At 33.9% G+C, this 19,672-nt stretch overlaps 1 protein-coding gene across 6 annotated transcripts in view; it reads left to right on the forward strand.

Annotated features, from left to right (window-relative positions):
* The window catches only part of Znf521 (zinc finger protein 521), a 270,157-nt gene that overhangs the window by 126,867 nt on the left and 123,618 nt on the right, over positions 1-19,672 (forward strand). The window lies entirely within an intron of this gene.

Genomic DNA, 19,672 nt, shown 5'->3' on the forward strand with positions numbered 1-19,672 from the left:
CTAAGAGCAAAAATATTGAAATAAAAAACAAAGGAAGGTCTGAAGTTGTGGCCCAGTGGTAGAACACTTGCCTAACATGTGTGAGGCACTGGGTTTGGTTCTTCACACCGCTTATAAATAAGTGAATAAAGTGAAGGTCCATCAACATTTTTAAAATATTACAACAAAACAAAGAAACAACAAGAAAGCTAACAAAGTAAAATTTAGGTTTTTTTTTTAAAGAATAACAAAATTCATAAACCTCTGGTGAGATTAATTAGTAAAAAGCATCATAATTAAATAATATTAATAATGAAAAGGAGAAACATCTTCATACATGCAGAAGTTAAAAAGATAATAGAACAATTACTAAACATATCAAAATGACGCTACTAAAAAAAAGAGTTCAAGAGTTGTTTCTTTGAGAGAATGAAGAATAACTAGAATTCCCTGGGAGTTTAATTTCATACAACTATTTTTGAACCTTGGTCAGAATATACTGATGGTAAATACCAGTCCATTTTAAGCCCATCAATTTTATTTCTAGGTTCATATTAAAGAGAAATTGGGGCATATATTTACCACAAGTTATGAATAAGAACTGTCTAGTAGTTTTATGAATGTAAGGTTCCAATTGGAATCAACCGAAATGTCCATCAAAATAGAATGAATATGTGCATTTGTATAATGGTACAGATTCATCCTATTCAAAATAGAATACTACACAGAAGTAAAGAATGAACTCCTGCTCTACATCAACCTGGATGATGCACATACAAAATGTTTAAAAGAAGGCACCTACACATATACAGATGATGACATTTAAGAATGGGCAAAACTAACCTGTGATGATTGAAGCTAGAGTAGTTACCTCTGGGATGGAACCAATTGGAAAGAGGTAGGAGAGTCTTCCGGGAATTGGAAGTATTCCACCTTTGCTCCATGAGGTTGTTAAACTGTTGTGTACACATGTAAGATCTCACCAAGCAATGCCCTGAAGAACACTTCAGTTTAGTATACAATCGTTATTTTTCTATTAAAATTTTACAAAGAATACTAAAAATTGCACAAGAATAAGAGAATACTATACATAACTTTATGCTACTAGCTAGAAGGTTTCAACTATCTGGAAACACTCTTAGGATAATATGTTATCAAAACAGGCTCAAAATGGGTCGGGGAGTACAGTGATATCATGCACATTAAAGAGCTTAATAAACTCTTGAAAATCTTCCCACAAAGAAAACACCAGACCCAGCTGGCTTTCAAAGAGAGTTTTCCTTAAGCATACACATAATTCTAAAGCTGTGCCAGAAAATACAAAAAGAGAGAACACTTCAACTTGTTTAATGAATATGGTCTAATGTTGGTATAAAAACCAAAGATGGTAAAAAAAAATTCTAGAGCAAATTTACATGTAAAAAAATTGAAGAAACATATAAATTAAATGCCCTATGTATAAGAAATAAGATTATATTTTATGATTAAAATGTACTTATCACAAGAATATAAGGTGTGTTCCATCTCAGAATATCTATTTATTTAATTTACCACATAAACAAATTAAAGAAGGAAAATAAATTCAACATCTTTCATCATATAAAAACTCTAAAATAAGAATAAGCAGCAGTTTCCTTAACCTAAGAAAAATATTGTTGGGTAAACATTATAATTAGTGGAGAAATTTTAATGCAATGAATATTTTCACACTTGTGGGAGAATATTATTAACAAAGGTAAAATGAAAATAAATTTAAGTATTAAAATGAAACATAAAAATTGAAAAGAAATTAAACTAATGTGGAGCATACATTTGTGTATAAAACAATATTCAAAGATTCTAAAGATAATTATAATAAAACTTTAACAAAGTTGCTAGACATCAACTCATTTAAGTTAATCAGTTATTCATGCTGGAAAACCCTCAAACAAGCAAAAACCCTAGAAAATACAAGTTTTAAAATAATCTTATTTGTAATAGGCAGAAAAATTTAAGTATAGGAGAAAGAAATCTTATAGAATGTGTAAAACATTTCTGGATAAAAATAACAAAACATTATTGAAAAATATTTTTTTAAAAACTAAATCAAATGATCTGCTATAACTTGTTCATGGATAGAAAAATTCATTATTGTAAAGTTATCAGTTATCCTCATAAAGGTTCAATGCTAGAAAAATTTCATTGGTTTTTAAATACGTGTGTGTGTGTGTGTGTGTGTGTGTGTGTATTTTTGGAACTTGACAAGAAGATTCCAAAATGTGTATGGAAGAATGAAATGTCAAGAATAGCAAAGATACATCTTAAAGAAAAGACTAGGCAGGGAAGGATTTGTCCTACTATCTAGTCAATTTATAATCAATCTGCAGTAATTAAGATGGCATGATTAGTCTGTAGAACCAAATAGAGATTTCAGCAAAGAGATATCACACATAAATAACTTCAGTATAGAATAGTCTTTATGGGGAGTGGATGGAGTATTGAATTTATTATGTATATGGGGAAAAATTGAATTCCTACACACACATATAAAATTTTTCTATTCATGTGTATAAATACTTGAAAGACAAAACTATAAACTTCATAGAAAAAGTATGGAAAATATTTATATGACTTTAACTGAGGTAATGATTTCTTAAACAAGGCCACACAGTATAAATCACAAATAAAATGATTCATGTAATGTTGATATCAAAACCAAAGAGAGTAAAAAAAGGAAAAATCTGTACCAATTTTACTTATAACATTGAAATTTCAAAAATAATAATAAATTAAATCACCATGTATACAAATAAGATCCTATTTTACAATTAAAATGGGTTTTAACATAAGACGTGGGTTTAATTTCGGGAGATCCATTTAAGATCCATTTTAAATTTTTAAATAAAATTTAACAAAATTTCTGTTTTGGTAAATGAAAGTCACTACTTAAAAAATTTTTAAGGACTATTTTTAATTAAAGTTACCATGAGCAAGTTAAAATTAAATCTACAAGATAACATTAATGTGTATAACTGGAAGAAATTATTTCAAAAATATGTAAGAAACAGCCAGAAATCAATAGGAGAGCACAAATGACCAAATAAGAAAATAAGAAACTAACACGAACAGGCATTTCATATACAGAAAGTATTAATGCTATATAAACATGAGATAGTAGGTTTCCTCATTAGTAATATAGGAAATGCCAATTGAGACAGTAGTGGATTGTCTGAGAAGGTCCCTAGGAAGGTAGGCAGGGGGCCAGGCATATAGGTGGTTGTTTAATAGTTGCTCTTTATATATTACCTTTTGTTATAAATCATATTTATAAGCCTTTATATTTAACAAAAATAGAACTATAAGTGCACAATCAACACTACTCATCATATAGAGAAGATTTATATAAAACTAAAACAATAAATACAAAATACTGTTTTCAAATTTCTAGATGTTAGACTCATACCTTCAAAGACTGTGTGCCTGAAACCTGTTCTTTCATTGTTGCAACAAGTTTATCAAGTGTTGTAGATGCATTAAAGACATATTAACATCCCAGTAAGACTTTTTTCTTTTGTGTAATTAGAAAAAGCAGTATCCACACTCCCTACTTAAGGTGGGGCATATCTCAGACTTTAGGGAATAATATTCTGTGGTGTTAACTGTTTTATTCCTTTTCTGGTTCTTCAATTTAAGATAACAGACTTATTAATTCCTGCTATATAAAGTCATTAAGATACCAGATTTGTAAAGGCAAGGGCTTTATATAAATATAGTTATTTGACAAATATGTACCTATAACTGTATGTTATAGTTACTTATACAAATATAGCCCCTTGAAGACTTGTAATTTGTTAGAGAAAATTAATACATAATAGTAAACATAAGATATAATGGGGGCTGGGTTTGTGGCTTGGTGGTAGAGTGCTTGCCTAGAGTGTGAGGCACTGGGTTTGAGGCTCAGCACCAAATGAAAATAAATAAAGATATTATGTCCATCTACAACTAAAAAATATTTGTGTGTGTGTGTGTGTGTGTGTGTGTGTGTGTGTGTGTGTAATAGAAGCCGGGGTTGTAACTCAGTGATAGAGTGCTTGCTGCCTTGCATGTAGAAGGCACTGGGTTTGATTCTCAGCACCACATAAAAAAGTAAAATAAAGGTGTGTGTCCATCAACAACTCAAAAAATATTTTAAAAAAATATAATGTTGGGGGCCGGGGTTGTGGCTCAATGGTAGAGTGCTTCTTAGTATGTGTGAGGCACTGGGTTGGATACTTGGCACCACATGAAAAAAAATAAATAAAGGCATTATGTCCATCTACAACTAAAAATAAAATTTAAAAAAATATATAGAGAGGAATATGGGCCATCATAGAAGTATTAATTGCTAAGACATTTGAGGGTTAAAGAGCAAACAACCAGGTAGGAATTAGCTTTGCACATATCTATATGAAGAGCAAACTGACTGGAGAGAACTGTCAAATCCCAAGTATTGAGACCAGAAGAGCATAGCTAGCATGCTTAAGAAATTGCAGGGGACCAATAAGGTGGAGGAGCATGAGCAGGAAAGAGACTAGCAGAAGAGGTCAGAGGGCTGGAAAGGGGTGAAGGCAGGGCTCTGGCTTGGTATCTTCCATGGTTCTCTGAAGAGTTACTTGCATGTCTGTAGGTTCTTAATAAATGCTTGTAAATAATTGAAACCTGGTGATTAAAACATATGGAAAATGAAACAAAGATGGAAGCATTTCTCTAAGAAATAAATATTGATAGTTTTTTAGAACCACATATAAATAGAACATAAGATACCTCATAAGTATGTAATGTCCTATGCAATTCACATCATAGAGAGATTGAGTGGCAGGTAAAATTCTGTAAAACTCCCCATATCACAGCAAATAATTTATTTTATTGAATTAAACATTGTCTTGCATAAGCAAGCCTTTAACTGAGTCTGTCCATTTTTTGTTAAAGAGAGAATGCCGCTAAGGGGAATTTAAGGATATGCAGCATAATATGGTAGAAGAAAAGATTGTACTAAGGACAAAAAAATATGAATTCAAATAACAGTTGACAGAACTGTCTGTGTGATCTTAGCTAGTCCTTCCTAAGCTTTAGTTTCTTCATTGCTAACATAGGCATAATATATACTTTGCCCACTTTATAAGGTTATTGTGAAGAGCAGATTCTGTATGTATAGATGAAAGTCCTTAGTGAGTGTATAATTACAATGCACCAATAAAAAATATTGAAAAAAAAGTCCTTGGTGCACATGAAGCACCCTAAAAATGTGTATGGTAAGTAATTTATGTAATATCTATATATAAGGTTAAATTAATTTCTGATAACTGGTAATAATTTCATCTCATGCTAAGATAATGACTTATTTAGTCAAAAGGCATCTAAACAAGTCATCATTCTTCCATAAAATCAATGAAATAGAAAAACAACTGAATATAAACATCAAACCTAGAAGCATTGAAAACTAACAAGCAAAGAGAGTATAAAGACCACAAAGAAAAAGTCTTATTATGTGCTTTGAGGTCAGAGGTAGTGTCAGGCAACAATAAATATAAAAGGTAGAAAAACATATATAGATGGAAAAATGCAATGAAAGGAAAAGCACTCAGTTGTATATACTGGATTGAAACATATCATGGAGAACAGAGCAATAAAAAACTTCTAAATGTAAAATTCACAAAATAATCCTATGGGGCTGAGATTATAGTTCATTGGTACAGCACTTGCCTAGCATGTGTAAGGCACTGGGTTTGATCCTCAGCACTACATAAAACTAACTAACTAACTAAATAAAGGTATTTTGTTCAAAAAAATATAATAATCCTGAGATCTCTCTTAAGATGAGTGTGTTAACATCAGATTTTGTCAAAGTTTATCAGTGCCACTTTTGATTTCAAAATCATGGCATGTCTTTACTTTGAAATCTCTCTCACTAACTTATTAGTACTTTTAAAATATAAATTTCTAAAAATAAATCAAGAGGTTATGCATCAAATTATAAATCCTGTCAAAAAATAAATAAATAAAACCACCTTTTTTCCCAAGAATGTAAGTACTCTATAGTTGATCCACAGAGAATACTGCCAGTAGATTTTAGGGAAAAAAATAGCTCTTTAAATTTTTTTACATTTTAAAGTTTAGTTTTAGACAGCAAGGAAACAAACAAAAAAAATAAGAAAAAAAAAACCCCTGTAATTTAAACTTTTAAAATGTCCAGAAGTAGAGAATTTAATTATGAATAGTGGTTGGGTGTTTAATAAAGATCATTCTTCCAAAAAAAAAGAGTAAGAGAAAAGGAAAGGAGAGTAGGTGCAGGGTAGGGGGGAAGGACTAAATGTCCAAATAGGACAGCCAAAACACCTGGCAGGAAACCTCTAGGTTTAATATCTAAACCTGTTAGCACTGGAATGTTGAAATAGATTTGGTAGAGGACAGATATTTTTTTAGCCCCATAATTGGGTCTTGATCACTATCATTTCTTTATAACAAATTCATATCATTCCATAAACCAACATTTCAAAATAGGCATGATACATTAATTTGAATCTAGTTGATTCATTTATTCAATGATTATTAAATTTCAAATTTGTGACAGCCACTGTACACACAAAGGCAAACACAGACATTGTTTCATGTTTCTCTTGATAAAGAATTAAGCCTACAGAAAACAAATGTATCCTCAAATAGCGAATTGGATGTCTGTTAAGACAGTGAAGAGTTGGCTGGATTAGAAATAGAAATAGTCTTAAATGTGTACTAAGATATTAAACAATGGTATTCCAAAATGTCTTTTGAAAGAATGACTGAGTTGTCACATGGACTTCCAAAGAAAATCTTAGGAAAAAACAAATTAGTGCTTGCTTTGCAAGATGGCAGATTTGATATCCCCACCTTTTGGGGGGTGGGTACTGGGGATTGAACCCAGGGACACTTGATCACTAAGCCACATCCCCAGCCCTATTTTGTATTTTATTTAGAGACAGGGTCTCACTGAGTTGCTTTGTGCCTCACTTTTGCTGAAGCTGGCTTTGAACTCACAGTTCTCCTGCCTCAGTCTACTCAGCCCTTGAGATTAAAGGTGTGAATCCCCAAGCCTGACTTATCTCCCTTTTCTTGCACTTACTCCCACTCATGTTCTATGCTTTGGAGTACTAGAAGCCCAGTTCAGAAACAGCTCCATATTTTCCCAGATTATATTATTGGGCATTTTTTTATATATAGAAAATTTCTGGCTTTATAAGATACATTATCAATAACGATTATGCACAAAAATTTTCAGGACTAAAGTTAATCCTTCTGGTATAACCTGCAGGGGGACCACAAGGACCTTCTGGTATCTGATGCAGAGTTTGGGTGTGCTGGGTGGCAGCAAGTCCAGTTCCCCCCCGGTATGAATTTCTGATACTCTTAAGTGTAGTTATTTTTTTTTTTTTTTTAAAGACCCCATCAGTTCACCTCTGTATGGTCCACGCAAGTCTCTACAAGGCTTCTGTCAGGCAGTGTGCTGGGTTTAGGAGTTCAGGAGAAAAACAGCTGTTGCTCACTAGGTGAAAGGAAACCTCAGACCGCAATAAGAATAGATACTTTGAATATATTGCAGTTTCAGCTTCTCTAATCCAAAATTCTGAAATCTGAAATGCTCCAAAATATATAAAATGATATAAAATGGGAAGTACTCAGCAAGACCTTGTCTCTAAACAAAAGAAAAACTAAAACACAAGGTCTGGAGATGTGGCTCAGTGATGGTGGGTTGCAGTGAAAACACACGCACAAAAATATGTTATAAAATTACTTTCAGGACCTGTGTATGGGATATATATATATATGAAACATAAATCAATTTTGTATTTTGACTTGGGTCCCATCTCCCAAATTTTTCATTAATATACAGATATTCCAAAATCTGAAATAATGTAAAATGGGAAGTACTTCTGGTCTGAGGCATTTTGGGTAAGGGATGCTTAACCTGTGTAGTGAATTTTATGCTACAAGTGAACCCTGAGAACTAAGAACCCTCAAAAAAGGGAGCCATTAGGAGCAGGAAGTGGCAGTGGAGAGGTGGTGCTGTTTTAGTCAGCTTTTCCGCTGCTGTAACTAAAAGATCTGACCAGAAAATTTTTAGGGAAAGAAAAGTTTATTTGGGGGCTCACAGTTTCAGAGGTCTCAGTCCTGGACAGCAGATTCCATTCGTTGGAGCTAGAGGAGAGGCAGAACAACATGGTGGAAGAGGGTGCCAGACGGAAGCGGCTCACGTGATGACCAGAAAGCAGACAGAGAGTCCACTTGCCAGATACAAAAATATATCCCAAAGCCACGCCCCCAACGCCCTGCTCTTGGAGCCACACCCCACCGCTCCAGTTAACACTCAGTTAATCCCTATCAGGAGAGTATTCACTGGTTGGGTTAAGACTTTGACAGCTCAATCATTTCTTCTCTGAACTTTAGTTGACTTGTCATTCACATGAGATTTTGGGGGGCACCTCACATCTAAACCGTATCAGGCGCTGTAGAGATGGTTCCTAGCCCAGTGCTGGGCTATAGAGATGGTTCCTAGCTCAGTGCTGGGAGGGGTGTTGCTATTCTAATACTCTGCTGCTATATATATACTTGTACTATTACCTTTGTAAATACAAGTACATTGTGGGATTTTTTTTCTTTGTTGTATGAAAATATATTTTTGGAATGATGAATGAAGAATTTTGAAAGATCCAGATAATTTCTGTTAACTCAAGAGGTTAAAAGGACCCTCCCATTGTACAACCCATATATGCATTGTAACTGTACAGAATGCTTTAAAGTAGGTAGACTGAAGGAAGCACACCTCTATCCCAAAAAGTTACACTAAGAGTACAAACAAGAGGAATACTTAAGTCAACCCCCACAGCACTGTGTGGGTGTAATTGCTAATCAGCTTGTTGAAGCAGGTGGGTTTTAGAAGCAATTTGAAGGAAAAGTTAAGAGTGGTCTGACACGCCTCAGTAGAAAGGCTATTCAAGTGGAAGGGATGGAGGAGAGAAGGCAGAACCCAGGATAAAGTCGGGAGAAGGAAGCAAAATAAGGACTGTGAAGAGTGGGAGGACATGCAGTAGGCTATCTCACTAGAGATAAAAGTGACAAAGACAAGGGTAATTTGGACACTTACGTGGGTTAACTGAAAGGACCAAAATAAGAAGGATTATATATTGTAGATAAGACACAAAACTTCCAGAACATGAACTATTCCTCTGATAGAAGAAAAATTGGAAGGATAGATTAGGAATATAAACAAAGGAGAATAACCAGGAGTCCACAGGAAACTCCATCTCAAGAGAATTAGGAGGAAGTAGAGGTTTTTATTTTACAACAGACAGGTATGAACCAGACGCATTTAACCTATCAGGTGTAAAGAATGATGATTTGCATTGCAGAACGGATAAGGCCAAGCCCTGCACCTATCCTTAAAGAATTTCCAGCCTTTTGGAGATAGATTCATCTTGTTGAAAGGATGAAACATGTAATGACTTATAAGAGAATCAAAATAAAACCTTTATGATCTAATATATGATAAAAAACTGTTCTATGAAGGGTTAATAAAAACTATTTAACTTCTCAATTTTATTTTAGGGCAGGACTTATATACTTAAGAAAATATTTCTTCCTGGGTGAGGTGGCACATGCTAGTAGTCCCAGCAGTTTGGGAGGCTAAGGCAGGAGGATCACAAGTTCAAAGCCAGCCTCAGCAACTTGGTAAAGCTCTGAGCCACTTAGCAAGACCTTGTCTCTAAACAAAAGAAAAATTAAGACACAAGGTCTTGGGATGTGGCTCAGTGGTTAAGTGGCCCTGGGTTCAATCCTTGGTTCTCCCACCCCCCCCCCAAAAAAAAAAGAAGAAGGAGAAGGAGAACGAGGAGAAAAGAAAGGAAGGAAGGAAGGAAAGAAAAGTAAAGAAAATATTTCTTAATGGAATATTTTTTTTCTGCCTCACAAAAATTTCTTCTGGTTTATAGTAAGATTGTAAATAGTACTGCTATCAATCTTTAGGATGAGATCTCTAAGTGAGACAACATATTACACCTGGGCTTGCTATTTCTCCTTTCCAAGTATGCCTTCCCCAAAGGTACCAGCCACAGCTCCCGATCTTGCCATCTGCAAGACAGAAGGGAAATCTCAATGACTTTTAAGATGAAAATAATCAGTATATGATTGAAACAATTGATATGGGAATTAGCCCCTATTTTGTTGTAAGACAAAAAATTTGACTTCTTCCTTTCCTCCTTGGATTTGTTAGTAAGAGTCATTATAGAAATCTACCCCCAAGTCTTTTTTTAATTAATTATTTTACGTATATATGATAGCAGAATGCATTACAATTCTTATTACACACACAGAGCACAATTTTTTATATCTCTGGTTGTATACAAAGTATATTCACACCAGTTCTTGTCTTTATACATGTACTTTGGATAATAATGTCCATAACATTCCACCATCATTTCTAACCCCATACTTCCTCCCTTCCCCTCCAACCCCTCTGCCCTACCTAAAGTTTGTCTATTCTTCCCATGCTCCCCCTCCCTACCCCTCTATGAATCAGCTTCCTTATATCAGAGAAAACATTTGGCATTTGGTTGTTTGAGATTGGCTAACTTCACTTAGCATTATCTTCTCTAACTCATCCATAAAATCATGCCATGATTTTATTCTCTTTTGTTGCTGAGTAATATTCCATTGTGTATATATGCCACATTTTTTTTTAATCCATTCATCTATTGTAGGGCATGTAGGTTGGTTCCACCATTTAGCTATTGTGAATTGAGCTGCTATAAACAATGATATGGCTGTGCCTCTGTAGTATGCTGTTTTTAAGTCCTTTGGGTATAGATTGGAGAAAAGGATAGCTTGGTCAAATGGTGGTTCCATTCCCAATTTTCCAAGAAATCTCCATACTGCTTTCCATATTGGCTGCACCAATTTGCAGTCTTACCAGCAGTGTATGAGTGTACCTTTTCCCCCCACATCCTCAATAACCCAATCAATATATGGGCCAAGACATGATCAGACACTTCTCAGAAGATAATACACAATCAATCAACAAATATATGAAAAAATGTTCATCATCGCTAGCAATCAGAGAAATACAAATCAAAACTACTCTAAAATTTCATCTCACTCCAGTCAGAATGGCAGCTATTATGAATACAAACCTACCCCCAAGTTTTATCTTTCTTAAATCATAGGAATGTTTACAAAACAGTTGATGTAAAAAGCTAATTAGAATTTACTATGAATCATAAATTTCTTTTTAAAACTAGGACCTAATGAAATAGTATAGCCATGTGTAATTAGAGGCAAATTCCACACACACACACACACACACACACACACACACACAAACTTAAGTGCTTGGTGATTTTTTTTTTCTTGAATTTATTATATAATTCATTTAGTCTGTTATTCAGTCTCTTTCAATTCACTAATTCCTAGGGCCAGGCATGGTGGTAGGGAGCATTGCTGGCAGACACAGGCAGCTGTAGGTAGCACCTTGTGAATGGAGGTGATGGGGGTAAGATGGCTCATCAGACTGTCCATGGGTTAGGCAGTAAGTGAGATATACTGACTTCCTACTTTCTGGACAACACTATAAGAGATTTGATTCAGGTGGATTTGCCATGGCAGAGATGAACAGCACCTGAACCCCTAACATTAAATGAGATCATTTAGAAGAAGGGATCCCACCTGGAGGGTCTTAGTGACCTGAAAAATAAGGGACACAAACTGGCTCCCTTGGGAAAAACTCCAAAATGTGAATTAGGGGAAACAATAGAGTGGAGATGAAGAAGTCAGCCTAATAAGGCATCTCTCTCCATGGAAAGCTTAGGCTCAAAATCAGTTTTTAATGTGAAACATCAAGTTCAAGTACATAGATAAATTTTGAAGCAAATTTGTTAGGAGACAATTTTGAACCTGTGATGATTGTTTTATTATTTTTTATTGATTTTATATTTTAAAATGATTCATTATGGTTTTCAAGGTAATAAATGAGATTTGTTTGGTGTAATATATGGAAATGACGTCATCTGTTACTCTAAGTTTTGTTTTTTAAAGAATACTTGTCAGATTTTCCTGAAGTCTCCATTATTTTCTGGTTTTTGACTATTGATGAAACCTTTGGAAACAAAATATTTTAATACTATTTTATCTACTATTTGAAGAGAAACCAAGAAAAGATTTTTTTAAAAGTTCGTTTTTACTCCTTAATTTCAAAATGAGTCATAACTTAAATTTATATCTTTGTGGATTTTAGATTTTATTTGTAGCAATAAATATGCTTAAATAAATATTCTTTTCTTCCTTAGTACCATTTAAAAATTACAACTCATCTTTTAGAACAAATATCTTTTTCAAGGTCCATTTTTAACTAGTTAAATTTTGTCCTTCTTTTTCTCCTATCTACTCAGCCCAAAGCACTCTTCTTTAATCTTGTTTCATTCCACCAAATGCCTCACCAGACTGTGAGCAACTTGTCTGGCATGTTGTAGGCACTTTGTAACAGACTTAAGCTCAAGAAAATCATTCCCATTTTGGATTTTAGATTAACTCCCAGGGATCTTTGCCTGATTCTCTTAGACCATATTAATGTGTGGCTCTCTGTCATGTTTTAGCTGTCTTCTCTTCACCAGGTGTATCATATTCTTCTTGATTATTGAGATCTTACCATGAGCAAGGCATTGTGCAGAGTGCTATGTACTGTTTATTTCGGGACCTTAGCCACATCTGTAAGACAATGGTGTCCTTCTTTTAACTACCTCTAGACTACACAATAGAACATTGATGCTTTCATTTTTTAGTGTATCATTTGGTCAGGCTTTTCATTATTAGTAGCTTTCATTTCATTTTTTTCTCTCTGTTCAGTGACTTATTTTCATACTAATATAAAATCATTTGGAAAATGACTAGGCTATTAGTAAAATGCCTAAATTATTGAGTATTTGTGAAAAGCTGCTGGATAATTACTTCCATTCATATATAGTATCCATTTCCTTGCCAAAAAAAAAAAAATACCACCAAGTAAAAGTACTACTGATGCTAAACATATTTCATTTGTAATTAATATATTCATTCTTGGAATGGTAATATATGTTCCTATAAACCTTGAAAACAGATTTTTCCCCCTCTACCTAGTTTGAACCTTTATACACTGTTTCCTCCTCCTCTTTCTTTCCATCCCCCCACCCTGTCACCAAATTATGATATTCTTTATGCTACTACTTTTTAAGGCTTTTAAAATAAATATTTATTTAACTCTTGTTAATTGACATAAAATATAAATCAGTGGATTCTAGTTGAAAGAAATTTTAATATGATTCTATGGTCCACACCAAAGGGTGAGAACTAACCTTTGACAAGCATCTTTATTGTGCCAGACAGTTCTTATCATATTTCATTTCACTGCCATAATAACCTGTCAAGTAAAGAGTAATAAAGGTAGTTACTCTTTAATACCAGCATGCTACATAGTAGGCACAGTACTAAGCACTTTTATATAATTCTTACTTGCTTCTCACATAACTCTGAGATGTAAGTTTTATTATTTTTAATTTACATGGAAGGAAACTAGTACTCAGAGTCATTAAATGACTTTTCACACAACTAAATGATGAAGCCACTAAATAGCAACTAATTGCAGAAAGAAAATTCTAAAGTTTCTTCTCTACTAAGCCTGCTGGATAGAGTTGGAATAAATATTTTATAGCATCATTTTAAAACATCTTAATTTCAGGGTTCTGATGGGGTTTGAGACCAGACTTACCTTGATAGATACTGCCCAAGTTTGGGATTGGTGACTGAGAGGGTGGCACGTTCTGGGAAAATGGCTTTGTAACATTATGCTTTGATGTTCCAAACATACAGCAATGACAGATAAAATAACAAAGTAGAAAACCAAGTGGACTTAGTCAAACTCCAAACAGTTCTTCATCTTTGAGATACTTAAACAAATAAAAATTCAACTGGTTATCAAGGCTGTTATCAACAGAAAGTGGTAATTAGTGTTTCATCCCAATGAGACAAAGCCAAATTCACTATTTAGACCAGGGCCTGGGTGGCAGGGGGTATATATCAGTGGTAGAATGCTGGCTTAGCATGTTTGAGGTTTTGAGTTCCATCCCACACACCACAAATAAATACAATAAAAATAAAGCAGGGCCTGGAGGCCCTTCCTTGCTTATGACAAGAGACTGAGGGGGAAAAAAAAAATTCTGTTGTTGACCATTACTTGAGACTAGGGTTTTTAGCTGGAGGGTTAAAAGAATAGGAACAGAGTCACAGTTTTGTGACTTAAAACTGAATTAGCTACATGCTGTGCCTGTGATTAAATGTGCAGTGTCTCTTGTATCCTTGCAGCTCAGCAGGTGCACAGGAAATGCCCCTCTGAGAGGCTCTGGTCCAGCAGCCTGGGATGGCCTCATAGAAGCAGGCAAAACTACTGGAAAGGGAGGAATGAGCACAGAGAAGAAAAGCTTTCACTACAAATGGGCTTCAAACCAAGACTCCAAAATATGTGAATGAACCTAATTCTAGCAAAGCCCACACACACAAAAGGAAAGATCTGACAGAGAATGCTTAGACACTTAGAAAGATAATTCAAGAGTGATTTCTACTAAGAGTGATAATTTTGAAGCAAATCCAAGCAGGGGTGGGGGACAAGTGTTTAAAATTAGAAATGTTATGAATGAAAAACAGTCTTTGAAATAAAAGCATTACTAGATTAAACAAACTAGACTGGACAGCAGTACAGAGAGAACCAATGATTTGTCAGAGGGCAGAGTTCACCTCTATTAGAACACAGAGAAACAAGCAACTCCAATATTGTAAGAGAGCAGTTCAGATCCAGGGAGGATGGATGGGAAGGCTCCAGTCTGTCTAATGGGAGTTCTGGTAGACATGAATGGAGAGTTTGTGAGAGAGACTTAATAACTGAATAATTTGATTGCTGAAAATTTGGGAGTTTAAATACAGACATGGGACCTCAGATTGGAATTGTTCTTTTAGTACTGAGCAGGACAAATAAGTATACAAAGTTAAAAATATTGCAATAAAACTACAGAACCTTAAAAGCAAAAAGGAAAATAGACCAAGGTACTCTGGGGAGCCAGATCTATCCTGTGGATCTCAGTCAAGCAACTGGGAATGGGAGCCTAAAGCCCAGGTAACCAGAAACAGTGCCTTCACCATCCTAAGCTATTTCCCCACTGTCTCGGGCGTTATCAAAGATCATAATTCTAAAGAAAGTCTCCTTTTAAAATGCTTCCAAAATGCAATTGTAAATTTACCTGCAAATGAGCAGAGTATAAACTGTGTTAAAATCCAGTGGGAGGGAGGCCAAAGAGGAATCCTGGCCTTGGTTGTGGTGTTCACAACCAGTATGACTTTGACAAGTCACTTAATCTGTCAATGTGGATAATAATTCTTCCTTTATCTATTCTTACAGCCTTGTTGCAAGAGAGTTTTGTGAATAGGAGTTCTTATAGACTGTAAAGTATGATACAATTATGAAAAGTTATTGTACTTTATTGTAGAAATGACTGTGAGCTATGTTCCTGACCTCTTAAAATTTACATACTAGATTTATGTTTTAAAAAAAGAGACTACACAAAAAGTTTTAAAATCTTTTTAAGGCTACTTCTAACAACTAAGCACAAATTATTTGGGGGGATATAAAATGAATAGTATAGGTGGGGTTAATGAGATTGGGTTTAGCATAAAAAAAACTATATACTATAAGTTACCATTTTCATTTACTCACTTTTTAGTATGAAAATGTTCACACATATACCTAGATTAAATAATTGTTAACATGCAGCCATATTTGCTTTCTCCATGTATGATGTGTGTATGTCATATGTATTTCATATATTACTTATTTATTTATTCTGGATCTTTTGAAAGTAAATCACAGACATAATGCCATTTTACCCCTACATACTCAGCATGCATCTCCCAACAAAAAGGAGTTTATCCACATAACTACAGTCTGATTATCACATCTGAGAAAGTTGCCTGTAATTCCTTAATAGCCCCCAATAACCATTTGATATTTAAATTTCCCCAAAAGCCTCAAAAATTTTTGATACCTGTTCTCTATCCAAGTCAGGTCCCACACATGACATTTAGAAGTTTATTATTTTTCATTCATCTAAGAGTCATCTCTACTTTTCCTCCATGACACTGACTTTTTGCAGACAACATACCAGTTCTCTTGAAGAATTTTCTGGATTTCTATTTTATTCTCATAGTAATATTTGTTTCTCTATTTATATGTTTGCTGGATATTGGTTTGTTAGGTTGAAGGGCTTGATTAAATTCAGGTACACATTTTAGATAAGACTCGAGAAGCATATGATGTCAGATTGCTCCGTTGTTAGTAATATAAAGCTAAATATTCTGCGCTGAGTGATTGCCACTTGCTAAATTAACTGTAAAGGTACATCTTTCTCTTTTCAGTGATCAAGGGATGAAATTTGAGTACCTCCAAATAACCTTTCACCTAATAGTTTCAGCAGCATCCATTAATGATTTTATGGATTTTTTTGGCATTGAGAAATGATGGATTTCTAATTTTATCATCATTTCTGTCATTCCTCTACAAAGAACTTTCCCTCATCAAATAGGTGTGAGGTGCTTTTCCTTCTGAAAAAGCAAGATGCTTCTGATCCTTTGATGACCACTTTTCAGAAAAATTAACTTTAGTTGCCTCTGATGGTGATAATGGAAATTAGTTGTCTTTTCAGTTTTTAAGGATTACTATGGACTCACTGAATATTTTTACACCTTTGTTAGTTAAAAAAAATTAAAGCAATTTACACTGACAAAGTATAATTTTTTAAAATTCATATTTTAAATTATTATTATCATTATTATTAAATTCAGTGAGATTAAATGTGAACTCCATATAGAATGTAGATCAAATGGAGAAGGATAGGGTTAATCAGAATAATTTTTAAAAACTATATATTATTAAAATTCCTTAATCATTTTTTTTTAATTTATGAGATGCTCTTTTCTGAAAGTCTCAGAGTACCTTACCCAGAGTATAACTGAAAACAAGAATGTCAAAAAGGCACATTTAAATTGTTCTCAAAATCAATCAAAAATAATGAGGTACTGGGAAAAAGTTGTATCCTTGATAATTACATCTATCAGTATCAGAAAACAAAAGAGAACAATCAGGAAATGACAATCCCACTCCCAAGTAGCACATTTAAAAAGGCTAATGAAAAAAAAGTCTCTTTTAAAAATTGTACTAAATTAGCATTTCAAGTAAATTGACAACCTAAGCTTTGATGAAGGCCAATCTGGGGCCCAAACAATGGAAGTTCTGTTTCTACTTTTATCTGCTTTTAAAAGAAATGATCTCACTTGACTTTTTTTGTTGTTGTCTTTTATATAAATGGGAGTAATTGTCCTAAGGGAGTCCTCAGTCCTCTTGTACTCTGCAGAGGTCAGGTCACACCTAGATTTGGGGTTGCATTTGTGGTTCTATTTATTAAAACACGGACCTGGAGGAAGGTAGACAGGATGGAAGGTTGTTCCAAGCATCGCATGCACGGTGCCCCTATTTTCAGCCTGAAAATGGGTTAATGTCACGGTCCTATTAGACAAGGGATTCAACAGCTCTTTATAGCCACAGCCCCATGTTAAGACCAATGGTTGAAAGTAGTGGAAAAGCAGATTTGGGCCTAGAATTAGAGCGAATCCCCTCATAATCTCAGCTCTACAGAGCTGAGGTGGATTTACTTCTAAGGGAGCTCTCCACAGCTGACACTGTCCAGAGGCTGACACTGTCCAGAGGTTACAGTCTCTTTACTTAGAAGGCGGTATACAGGTGTGCAGGGGTCTCTCAAATATTTTGCTAAGAATCTATAATTATAATGGGGATGTTTTAAAGGTCATTTAGAATTATCTTTTTTTTTTTTTAAATTGAAGGTGAAAATGAATTTTACATCATGGCTTTAAAAAGAAACTCCTTAACACATCCCGATTGTCATGTCATTGCTTTGGTTTTTGGAAATATGAGAGGCCTGGTGAGGTAGAGTTCAAGCTGCAGTGCTTTAAAATCCTGGTACATTGCTTTTGATCACATTAAATTCTTATCAAGCTGAAAATTTAGGAGCTCATAGATAAGAATATGACCTTGTTAGTAGAAAAAAATATATATAGCATTTTAGATATCATTTTTAAGGGTAAAGAGAATGAGAATTTGAATTATCAGTAGTGACAAGAACGTTTTCTTCTGATGATAAAAGAAAACTTACATACATAGATCTTTAAATGTGTCATTTCAGTGTGAAGATAGTAGTAAGTGCTGGTATTTTATTATTTTGGCTTTTCAAGTGATTTTATTCTTTATTATTAGTCCAGGAGAGAAAAAAAAAAGGTCCTAGTATATTCTGCCAACATATTCATCAGTCATCATTTTTGGAGACAGTTTTCGACATATTGTATGTTTTACTGTGCTAACAAGAGAAAAGACTAGCCATTAAGTTTATGTTTCTTTGTTTTTCAGCAAGGTCACATATCAGGAATAATGCTGGAAGTATGCTAATAAACAATATATAATGTAGGTCATCAGGGAGTAAGAAATATTTTCTAACTAGTTCTAAAGGGAAATATTGTTAAAAAAGGGATAGATGTTATTTACACAACACATGTTGCTCTATATGTCACCATCAAAAGCATCTTATAAACAGCTCAGTGTAGTAAATCTTCTTTGGTGATTGTCAGGGTGTTTGAAGTCTGTGTTAGATTTAGATTCAGCACAGTCAATTCACGATATGCCTAATGTACAAAGACCATTAGATTATTTAGACAGCTTCCATTGGAAATATACCTGTACTTTTATGGTTTGCATGGAATATTGTCTGTGGTTGTGGAAAAAGATGCCATGTTAAATTACAATAACTAGGAAAAATTTATATTAATGGTATTGATAATTTTTTATCTCAAATTAAAGGATCCTAATTTGGGGGCTTAACTTTGAGGTTTTTATATCCTAAAGAATTTGAGTTCTTTAAATTAATTATAATTTAGAAGACCAGTATTTACTATTAATATCATTAGTAAAATAGTTTTAGATGATTGTAGATGAAATGATAATTTGGTAAGAATAGTTATAACCAAATGTCATTTATGTGATTTTACAAATGTAATTTTCTCACATTTGGGAGATTATCAAAATGGATTATTTCATAATGGTTTATTTTGCTTTTCGAGATGGTTTTTAATTGTAAATATTGAGTTTCATCACAAAGGAATTTCTGTAACTGTGTGTTCTGGAAAGCATAACCAATACTTTATTATTGAGTTCATCTAATATGAACTGGGACTCAGTAATAAAGATATGAAATCATAAGGGCTGCTTTTATCAGGGAACCTAGCATTTAGAATTAAGAGAGCTTATTTGTCTTTCCAGCTGTGTGACACTGTGTCATCAGGCACATTTTCATGCTTCTCTGGGCCTTAGTGTCATCATTTACACTCTTAGAACTATAATAAAAAATTGTAATCCAACTACTTTAAAGGACTGTTGTATAGAGTAATAAAATAGTGTTAAATGTTCACTATGATGTGATTTGTTTATAGAAGAAAATATATATTTAAATGCTTGTCCTTTGCAACTTCTAAAATGTCATCTAAATTTCAGACTTTGGCTAAAATATCA

This window comes from Ictidomys tridecemlineatus, chromosome 13, assembly GCF_052094955.1.
Source record: "Ictidomys tridecemlineatus isolate mIctTri1 chromosome 13, mIctTri1.hap1, whole genome shotgun sequence".
NCBI classification, from domain to species: domain Eukaryota; kingdom Metazoa; phylum Chordata; class Mammalia; order Rodentia; family Sciuridae; genus Ictidomys; species Ictidomys tridecemlineatus.